The sequence below is a fragment of the Cupressus sempervirens genome, chromosome 5 (genome assembly GCF_028749045.1).
Source record: "Cupressus sempervirens isolate cs-2001-9-10 chromosome 5, ASM2874904v1, whole genome shotgun sequence".
In the NCBI taxonomy this organism is placed as follows: domain Eukaryota; kingdom Viridiplantae; phylum Streptophyta; class Pinopsida; order Cupressales; family Cupressaceae; genus Cupressus; species Cupressus sempervirens.
The window spans coordinates 120,319,430-120,330,540 of record NC_143122.1 but is presented as its reverse complement, the minus strand read 5'-3'; positions in this window follow the sequence as shown (position 1 = coordinate 120,330,540).

Here is an 11,111-nt window from a genome sequence, read left to right as displayed (position 1 = left end):
ATTCAAGCATTCAAGTTTTCCATTGAAGATCAAGGATTGAAGCATTCAAGCTATTGAAGAGATTTGGTTCAAACATTCAAGATTTATCATTCAAACCCTAGATCTAACTATAATGATGGTGTGATCTTCCTTCAAGATCCTTTGTTCATCTTTTAGATCTATTCATTCTTTTATCAAGGTGCATTCCAAGCATACAATCATGGAGGTTTTCATTTACATTTACTAATGTAATGTTCAAGCTTTTATGTCAATATACTTGTTTACATTTCAAATACAATTGCATATCTATTGAATATCATAGCTTCATTGGTAGATTTACTTCTACTACTTTCTAGCATTCTCTATTTTAATTTCATTATTAAGGTTGATTCCAAACTAGGGTTTGACCAAGGCAAACTCCTCATCCAAATGAAAAAACTATTTTTCTTGTGGATACAAGTGTGGAATAGTCAATTAAAGTGTAGATTTGGATACCATTTTTGTCAAACTTGTAGGATCTGCGAACATAAATTTTGTCAGAGTAGTGTAGGTCAGCATTGAATTTTTGGGGTATAATTGTGCCCCAGGGTAAGATTGTGCCCGCTATCTAGGTCAAGGTCGACCTACCTTCAAAAGGAAAAAAGTTTTTTTGGTTTTCTCCGTCTTGACATTTCCAGTCTAGAACAAATTGTAGAATTCCCTGAAACTATACATAGACATTAGAAATCAGCATTTTCTAGATTTTCTCTATCTTGAGGTTAGTATTTATCTTCTATTCATTCCAAATTTCAAGTAGATGCTTTTCCATAGCAATATTATAGGATCTCCTCCTTTCTTCTTATTCTCCATTTCTTGGTCCATTAGTGAATTGATTGCTTCCCTATGGCTAATCAATTTGGATCATTCCTTTCGAGAATTTGGGTTGAGGATAGGTCCTATTTTCGTCGTATTCAACTTTCTAATGCCTTGAAATAACAAACATTAAGTTTATAGCCATACCATAATTCATAAGGTGTTTGATATGAGTCCTTCATCTGAACTTGGTTCAAGATATGAAATGTTGTCTTGATTGCTTTCTTCCAATATTTGATATCAACATTCTTCTCTATCATCAATGTCCTTATGCAATCCATAATTGATCTATTCCTTCTCTCTTCTATGCCATTCTGCTAAGGTGTACCAGGTGCAGATACATATCTTTTGGTTCCTCTTTTATTGTAGAATTCATTGAATTCATTTGAGATGAATTAACCTCCTCTATCTGAACTTGAACATTTTAGTTTATTTCATGTTGCTTTCTCAACTCTAGCTAGACACCACTTGAACTTTTGAAAAGCTTCTTATTTATCCTTCAAATACATAACTATCATCATCCTAGAATAATCATCAATAGATAAAATTAAGTACCTATCTCCATAGTATCTTTGTATGCCTATAGGTCCACAAAGGTCTATATGAACCAGCTCCATAACTTCTTTAAAATGATAATTCTTGCTTTTGAAGCTTGTCTTTCCCATATTTCTAATTTGATAGTTCTTTCACATGCCCATATCAGATTTCTTTAGACTAGGAATGCCTCTCATTTTTTTGTTCTTGCTTATGTTGACCAGGCTATCAAAATTCACATGAAATATCCTTTTATGCCATAATAACTTTCCTCTACTTGAGCTAGGAAACATGAAATTTCAGTTAGATCTAGGTAGAATAGATTACCTTAGGTTTGATTGTCAATCCCAAATAGATTTCCTTTTCCATCCAGCAACTTGGCTTTCTTATTCATGAATTCTACCTTGAATCCAATGTTATTCAATTGTGCCACACTAAGTAGATTATGTTTTAGTCCTTTAATCCAATAAGCATTGTCACATTTGAGTTCACTGGTATGTGCAATATAACTTTTTTCTTTCACATAACAAGGTTCATCATTTCCAAATCTGACACTCCCACCATCACAGTGTTCTAAGTGCTCAAATTTTGATTTATCACTAGTCATGTGGTGAGAACAACCATTATCTATGATCGACATGACATTCTTGCTAACATGGGAAATGAGGGCCATCTTATCATTTTTATCATATGATTCATAACAGAAATGTAAACCATTTCATCTTCATCACTACTATTAGAATCTTTAGCCATGTAACAAGATTTCTTACCTTTATCCTTGTAGTCTTTGTAGCTTTTGAAACTTTCTTTCCTTTGTACTTGTCATGCTTCTTTTCTTCTTTACCTTCTTTGTTTGGACACCTTGCAACAATGTGACCAACTTTTATACAAGAAAAATAGATCAAAGCTATTTTTCCTTTATATTTTCCTTTGCCTTTGGGAAATATTCTTGCAAGAAATGCACTTCAAGATCATCATCAGAACCATCTTCATCTTCACTATCAATTTTTTTTTTTTAAGATTTTGCATCTTTCTTTTTGAGTGATAGTTTAGCTTGAAATGCAAACTCAATGTTACCAAAGTTAGAAACATAGTTGTCAAAGTTATCTAACTCAAAGGCTGCCAACCTTCCCAATAGTGCATCCGAAGTTATATCATTCTTAGGATCACAACTCATTTCTTGAATAGCTAAAACTCTAATTGCATAAATAGGAATAAGAGTTCTAAGTACCTTGCTGACCACTATGACATCATCATTTTTTCCACCCAAGGCTTTGATTGCACTCACACTAGCTTTGATTCTTTCACTGTACTGTGCAATGTTCTCATCTTCTTTCATCTTCATTTGATCAAACTTTCCTCTAAGAATTTCTATGTTAATTATCCTTACATTATCATCGCCTCCATAGAAATCTTTCAGCTTGTTCCATATTTCATGAGCAATTGCACAATCTTTGACTTCAACAAATTCAACATAATTGAAAGTAGAAGCAATGCCAATCATCATTATGTTATGATTCTTCTTTTCCACAATATGATCCACATTCAAAGTTCTAGTAGGTGCCACATATTTTTTTCTCCAGATATTTTAGACTTGTGTAAATAATGGTTGCTAAATGGACATTCCTAAGTTCCTCACATGCTTGGAAGTTATCTCTATTCATATTAGGAATCTCCCTTCTGTAAGACATCCTGATCTTTATCTTAGGTCCTTGAAACCTTCTCTGCAAGCATCAAAAGATCTAATACCAATTATTGGAAATATAAGAGGAGTAACTAAGAGGGGGGGCATGAATCAATTACCACAAAAAAAATCCAAGATCCCTTAAGATGTCAATACAATACAAAACCAAAACTCTGTTGAAACTAAAATAGTGTTGTAACTCGATTAACATAGGAACACTTAGTTTACACTAAGAATTACTGTCATTAGGTAAACACTAAAATAATAACTTTTTGAAATGTTTAGTGTGTTTAACCTTAATTAACTTAGTTTCATAAATCAAATAACATGAACATAAGAGACACCAAGATTTAACGTGGAAACCCAATTTGGGAAAACCACCAATTGCAACTACATACTATTTTTTACTCTCTCAAAGTGAGCCCTGTTAGGAGCCAACCTAATTAAAGGTTACAAAAAATACTATTAGGTGTGACCCTATTAAAGGATTTAATTCACCCTATTATGAGTGGCCTTGTTAGAGGTCTTTAGACACTTCAATCTAGAAATGCCACCTTGTTAGAGGATTTGAAAAATAGCTATTAGGGTAACTCTGTTAGGAGATTTGACTCACTATTAAAATTAAGAGAGTAACAATGAATTGACCTGATTGCTGATGCAACTATATTTTCTAATTTTAGATCTCTATTCTAGCTTGAATACATGATTCTCCTTGATTAGAATGTTCTTTGCAACTCAGTCAATTCAGATACTCTAATATCCTTCCAATTTGCTTCCTTAATTTATCTTCTTCAATCCCATGCTTCTTACAATTCAATCCTCAAGTTGACCTTATATTTAGATGATTTACCTTATCAAGTCATCTTTAATACATTTTCAAAAAAACAATATTCATCCCTTGAGTCGCCTAGAACTAACCAACAAAACTATCATATCCAATAAAAAATCCTTCGTTAGCCAACCCAACTCAGTCAACACTAACTTAGAAAATACTTTCCTTTGGACTTCCTTTGGTAACCAAGTGAGCTTGGTTAACACTAGTTCCATGCCAACTTTCCTTTGGTAACCAAATGAACTCGGTTAACACTATTTACCTACAAACTTTCCTGGAATGCTTGGCATACACAATAAACTTCCTTCAACACTTGAGTGAGCTCGTCTGACACTGATTGCTTGGTAAAGACTTGAAATTTGTGTAACATGAAAGACAACATACAATTACATAATTGAATTTAACATATGAAAGAAACCAAAAGGATTTTGAGGTATGTGAAAGGAACTATCAATTTTGGTGTTCATTACTATTCCTCTAAAACATTCAATCTTGTTGGATTTAGTGATTTAAATTGGGGAGGTAGTGTGGATGATGATAAGTCTACATCTAGAAATTGTTTCTCTTTTGGTTATGGTTTGCTTACATGGATTTCAAAGAAATAAAGCATTTTCTCTCTCTCATCCACATAAGAAAAGTATGTTGCACTTAGTTTAGCTGGCACACAAGATCTTTGGCTAAGAAAGGTTCTTGTAGAAATTAGGGAGAAGCAAATTCAGCCTACAATAATTTATTGTGATAATGCAAGTGATATTAAGTTAGAAAAAAATCCAGTTCATCACAAGAGGATAAAACATTTTGATTTGAAGTATCATTTCATTCATGACTTGGTATAGAAAAAAGAAGTTGAATTGAAACACATAAACACCCAAGATCAACTAGCAGATATCTTCACCAAGGCAATTGAAAACAATTAGTTTTTTGTTCTTTGTGATCAGATTCTGATTCTACTCAATATTAAGGGGGAGTATGTGGATAATTGGTGATGCCGTTGGAAAAAAAATGTTTTTCCTTAAGAAATTTTAAGTTAATTTTTTAGTTTTTATGCAAATAAGAATGTGCTATATGCATATATTTAGGATTGATTCTTATTTGTCTTTAGTTTTATTCTCTTGCAAATAAAATATGTCTAGATACATGTGTATCTAGTTTTTTGCTCATTTTTTCCTTTGGCTGTGAATTATTTATATTCAATCCTTCGCAATCTTTTTCAATAGAGCTGTAATAAAGATATATTTTTAAAATTTTGTTCTCATGTAAAATCTATAGAGTTTAGAATATAGATCTCAGTAAGAAAGGTCACATAAAGTGTGATAAAAGTGTTATCTTTATCTTTGAAATTTGCATAGTTGCACTATCCAACACCTTATCTACACAAAAAATATATTATACAGAAAAGTGTTAGTAAAAAGTTCCATTGAGATTTCACGTTGAAAGGAGTAGGTCAAAATAAATCACTTAAAATATATAAATATTTTTTAGCATTGACAAAGGAAGGAAAGCCAAAGACATTTTATGATAGACACTTGTTGTCTGTTATTTCATGGGCACGACTTTGACAAATAAATTGTCCTTATTATTATCAAGTTTCATTTACATGTTGTTGGAATAATATGTTATCATTGGGTTAACTTATTTCTCTTCATTGTTGTTTTGGGTTGCAACATTTCTTAATGCCATTGATCCCACCTAGTATTCTAAAAGGTTGCAGTCATAAATATTTTGAAAGATTTGAGGACATATTTCAATTGGGCTTTCAAAGTATGAGAGTAATGCTACACATTTTTAAATGTGTTTATTGGATTTTGATTTCAATTTTTTGCTAGTACATATTAAGGGAAAAAATCTTGTTCAATAATCATGCAAGGATTTCATTGCACGAAGACTGAAGCATATGCTCTGCACAAATTCTATTCAAACTCTTGACTAAGATTTTTGCAGGTGTAGATGGCAGTGATTGCAAGTGGGGCATTGGTGGGGCATTGGAGGTGCATGTGTTCTGTATATGGTTGGTTATCTTCAAATGGGGGTGTGGACTATGTGGGTGGTGTTGTTGGATCTCTATTGCTAGATATGTCTATTGGAAAAATTGGAATATATTCTCAAGAAGATGAAGATTCGATGGAGAATTTTGGAAGTAGACAAACATTCTAGAATTATTTTTTCTAATTTTTATGTCAAAAAATAAATTTTACATTTGGAAAAATTGCAAATGACCAAGCAAAAATCAAAAAATTCTATTTGAAAATTAATTTAAAAATAAATTGATGTTTAAACTTTCAAAATTCACTAATTGTGACTAAAAAATTTAAATGTGACCACCATGAAAACATTAACTCAAACTAACAAAATTGTGTTTCCTTTAAACATTGGTCACACATTAAACTACCAAGTCTAAGGGGTCTACCAAAGGGAGCTGACGTGACACTCAACCCCATGTTTATACTATGAGCTAAAGGTATAAAGGGGATATAGGTGGAGGATGAGAAGAACATAATCCAAAAAAGGACAAGTCATCAGGGAATGCATCAATACTATCAAATGATAAAATAAGACTTAAAACCAAGAGTTAAATAGGAGAACAGAGGAAAAACACATCAGCAAAATAATAAAGGTAGAAAAATCCATACATAAAGAAAAGTGGTGACATAATAATGCCAAACTTGTTTACTATATGGAACATATGTTCTAAAAAGAAAATATTTACTATCAACACATGTGGCTAAATGAGGGCAGACCGTGGGAGCTAAATAGGGTAGTGGTCATGCAACCATGAAAATGGTAAGTCTTATGTAGGGAAAAGACTTAGTTTTTTTTTTAAATGCTAAAAAAAATCACATAGAAAATACCATTCTTGTAGCTAGATAGAAACTATCGCTAAATAGCACCACAACTACATCTATACGTAAAAAACCTACCTATTGGAAGCACACTTAAAAAGGCAAACGTTAGTTGTACATGTTCATATATCAAGATTCAAACAATGAAATCAACTAAAAGTACTTGAATTTTACTAAGATAATCAACCAATAGATATGAATCCCATGCAACCTCAGAGTAGCTCAACAAGGGCACCTGTGTGACCTTGTTGGTTGGAGGGATGTGGATGTGCTCTCCCAAACACAACAATTGAATCCCAAGATGATTGAAATAAAGTGCAAGATGCATGAAGTTAACTAGATGTGAGGAGAATGCTTCAAATAGTGGTTATGGATGCAACCATGCTCAAAGCATTCAAGGATGGTGAAGATGGATGCAAGAAAATAAACTAAATTAACCATGCAAATAAAATGAAGCTATAAACTACTAAAGGTTAGAAAAATGTATAAAACTAGTAAGAGCTCTAGAATTATACTAGCATGATAACAATGCAAATGAAGGAGATGAAAACTACTTGAGATAAGGGCTTTATTTATAGTCTTGAGGGAGACCTTGAGGAGGTGGCATCTATGTGGCATCTACATAGGTACCAAAAAGGAGACACATGGGATAAGAGGACAAGCCATGCAAAGGTCAACATAAGCCTTTTTGTGATTAAGATGGCTCAAGGTGCGCTCACACATGTGTGAGAAACCTTGGAGAAAGGAAAGGGGGACAAGGGTGTAAGAGACATCCTATCATCTTTTAAGATGACATGCTACATCCTATCATTTGAGAAGATGAAAGATCAAGTTAAGGAATAGGTTAGAGACAAAAACCTCCATGTCATCATCTTCATAGATGAAAAACTATAATCATTAGTGAGAAAGCAGGAATCTACAAAGCTATCGGAGATGCCAAATCAATGTTTCTATGTTTTGGCATTTCCACTAATCTACGTCTGCATGGATTGGTATCTTCATTTATATGGATGTAGCTATAGACTTATATGATAGGGATTGTCAAGGGGTTGACTAAGAAATATGCCCCATGCTTAGATAAAGAATATGAGGATTGAAACAAAGGGAGGATAACTATTGCATGTCTATGCTATATAAGATAACGATGAGATTTCGATCATGGGAGCACTACCTAGTGACTGTGGTCCTAGGTGACAAATTGAAAAAGGTAGAGTGGGGACACATGCAACTTTATGGACTTGAGCATGTCCATGAGTGCCCATACCTAAGGGTGGATTCAATGCTTCTATCAACATTGATAGAGTGGTGGCATACATCAACTTTGAGCTTCCATCTTCCTAAAGGAGAAATGACGGTGACTCTGTTGGATGTGTGGAGAATATTGCAAATTTCAATCCATGGGAGATATCCAAACTACATGCTAGAGGGAGAAGATCCATATATATGGGAGTGTTTTGGATGATGAAGACAACAACTACCGATCCAGTGGTTGTGGCTAACATGGAGAGAGGCACTAAACTAGAAATTGTTGTGACCAACCTTTTATTTGGCCTCTTTGTTATGGAGGATGGTACCAAACCATGTTGGGCATGGATTTCTAATTGGATGGGTGCGAGTGCTTAGCACTCTACTGTAGGATGATGGAGCACTTTTCTGCTAGGGCCATACTATCTTAGCCCATCTATACTATGACTTGCACATGTGCACCTACAAGACACAGAGGACCAAGGTTGACTCTACTCATGGTATGATCATGGGAGTACATAGGTTTGACATGACCTATTAATTGATAGGAGACACAATAGCCTAGGGAGCCATAAGCATGTCGATATAGGCCACCCATCCAATATACTTCCACTGAGTCGATAGGATTTTGGCAACAATGTTTGGATGAGATTATTATGTTGTACTAGACACCATACGTAGACTACAAGCATTAGGAAGCCATACTGCCTATAGGTGGAGAAGATGATTTTGAGGATCATCTCTACTTATAGTATGCACAATTAGATTATTGGTTGATCAGCCAGACGGTGCACATCATGATGTACTATATGCTCTCTAGGGTACAGAGATAGTTTGGATGGGTGTAGGATGTTGTGGTAGACATGTTCATGTATCTAGTAGTGTCCCAAGAGCATGATAGACTATGGGGATTCAAGATCATGATCAGATTGGCTAGGGCTTCATGGTGTGGCATGCAACTAGTGTCATGGGCTCATGGGAAGGATTAGGGAGATGTTGAGATGACATTGACATACATAGAGTGGTGGGTAGCACATTAGCTGTTGCAACTGACAATACTAGGGGAACCTCTTATAGAAAATAAGGCATGAAGCAGGGGAGATGGGGTTGGAGGGGGAGGAGGGATAGACACCCTAGTTACCAGGGCCACAATAATGAAGAGTTCATTAGCGGGGAGGGCAGGTACCAGCAAGGCCACCATTAGTGCAGGGATCACAATAAGGTCCATAGGTAGAGGAGCCACAAAGAGTGCCCATATCATAGGTACCATAGGGGCCACCACCAACACAATAGGATGAGGCAAATACAATCAAGATAGAATAGTATATCCTCCAAATAGAGGCTTCTTGACTATAGGGGGAGGTACAGATAGAGTGAGCTAGGGTAGACAAGGCATAGGAGGCCTTGGAAGCATTACTGGTGAGGATAGACACTGGTGAGTTCAATGACCTTGTTATGCATGTAGATGCAGAGGAGTTGGTAGAGCTAGACACTTTGCAACAAGATGTGGCCTCCCTTTAGGCAAACAGAGAGACCTTGCAACATCGGGTAGATGAGTATCATGATCAACAAGACATCATGATGCAAATGACTCAGGATAATGGGATGGTCACTATGATGTAGGAGGCCTCGACTATATGCTGACATGAGACATGAGCTCTACAAGAGGTAGGCTACTACAAGACCTTGTATCATGATGTTGTGCCAATAGAGCACTGACAACCAAAATTCTAGGAGGCATCTAGCTCATGGGCCACAAGTGGCCATCAAAGATTAGATCTATTAGTTGGGCAGGGGAGGCCTCCACAAGGAGGGGGTATAGGAGGGGCATGGCCCTTATAGCCAGGCATGTGGTTCCTAGAGCAATCTATTTTTGACATAATGATGTATATGCAGATGCAACGAGTTTTTAATGTTGTATAGTGCATGATGTACTACATAATTTTTTTGTATATGGACTATACATGGACACTTATTTTTTGATATATATGATGACATGATTCGATTATCCTAAAAGTGTATGTATGATGGTGTTTTATGCATATGATGTTTATGTTTAAGAGGTTTTCAAGAGTACTATAGATGTGATGCATGATGTTATGATACTTGTTGCCCCACTTTTCACCTTGTAACCATTTTACAAAAGTGAAAAATTTTGTGTTTTAGTTAAGCCTAGGTATGTTTGGGTCTAGTTTTAATTCCCCTAAGGTGAAAGAATCTCCATCAGATTTTTCATCTTTCCCTTCTCCCACATTTCATGGCCAGGTGGTTTTCCTTGATGTTGTGAGTTTATGGGTAGCTTAGTATCTAGTTTGATGGGGATTCTTGCAACATGCAAAGGTTATTCACAAAGCTGGGCTTGTTCATGGCTTATTATGTTTTCAATGAAAGAAGGTAGCTTGCAAAAAATTGAGCATCGCCTTCTCCTCGGCTAGTTTTCAACACATGAAGGCAATTTTCTGCGAAGAGCAATAAATGATGTTTACGGGCCTATGTAAGAAGATAATGAGCTATTTTATGGAAAATCCCTATTTTCATTACAATATTCTACCTTGGGAAATATTCAAGATTCATCACAAAGCTCAAAATCATCCTAAGCGAAAAACTCAAAAATGACTTCTCATTGGCAGGCTTTTGACCCATGGAGTCTATTTTCTACCAAAGGCAATTGTAAAGGAAAGAAACAAGGAAGTGAGCCCCTTTTTGACTTTTGTAGTCCTTTCAATATTTTTCAAACCCAAATGAAATATTAACTCAAAGGATAAAGTTTAAAGGAAAGCCCTCAGTGGAAAAATGGGAATTGTCTTCTCCTTGGTGGGTTTTCAATCTATGAGGATGATTTTCTGCATTCAAGAGAAAATTAACTTTGTATGCGGATTGGGACCACAAATTACACACTAAAAATATTAAGATGATAATGGAAATAATCAAACCATTGCAGGAGAGGTATACTAAGCATAATTCAATTAGGTGGTATTTCCTTACGAGGTACTCTATTCATAATTCTCCAAAACTTAATGGGAAATGGAAAAGTAAGTATGAAAGAAAGGAAAGTTATCGTTGGGCCAATGAAAGCAATGAAAAGACACTAAAATATCTATTAGAGCTCCCACATTTACTATTTCAATGGATTTATCCTTTAATT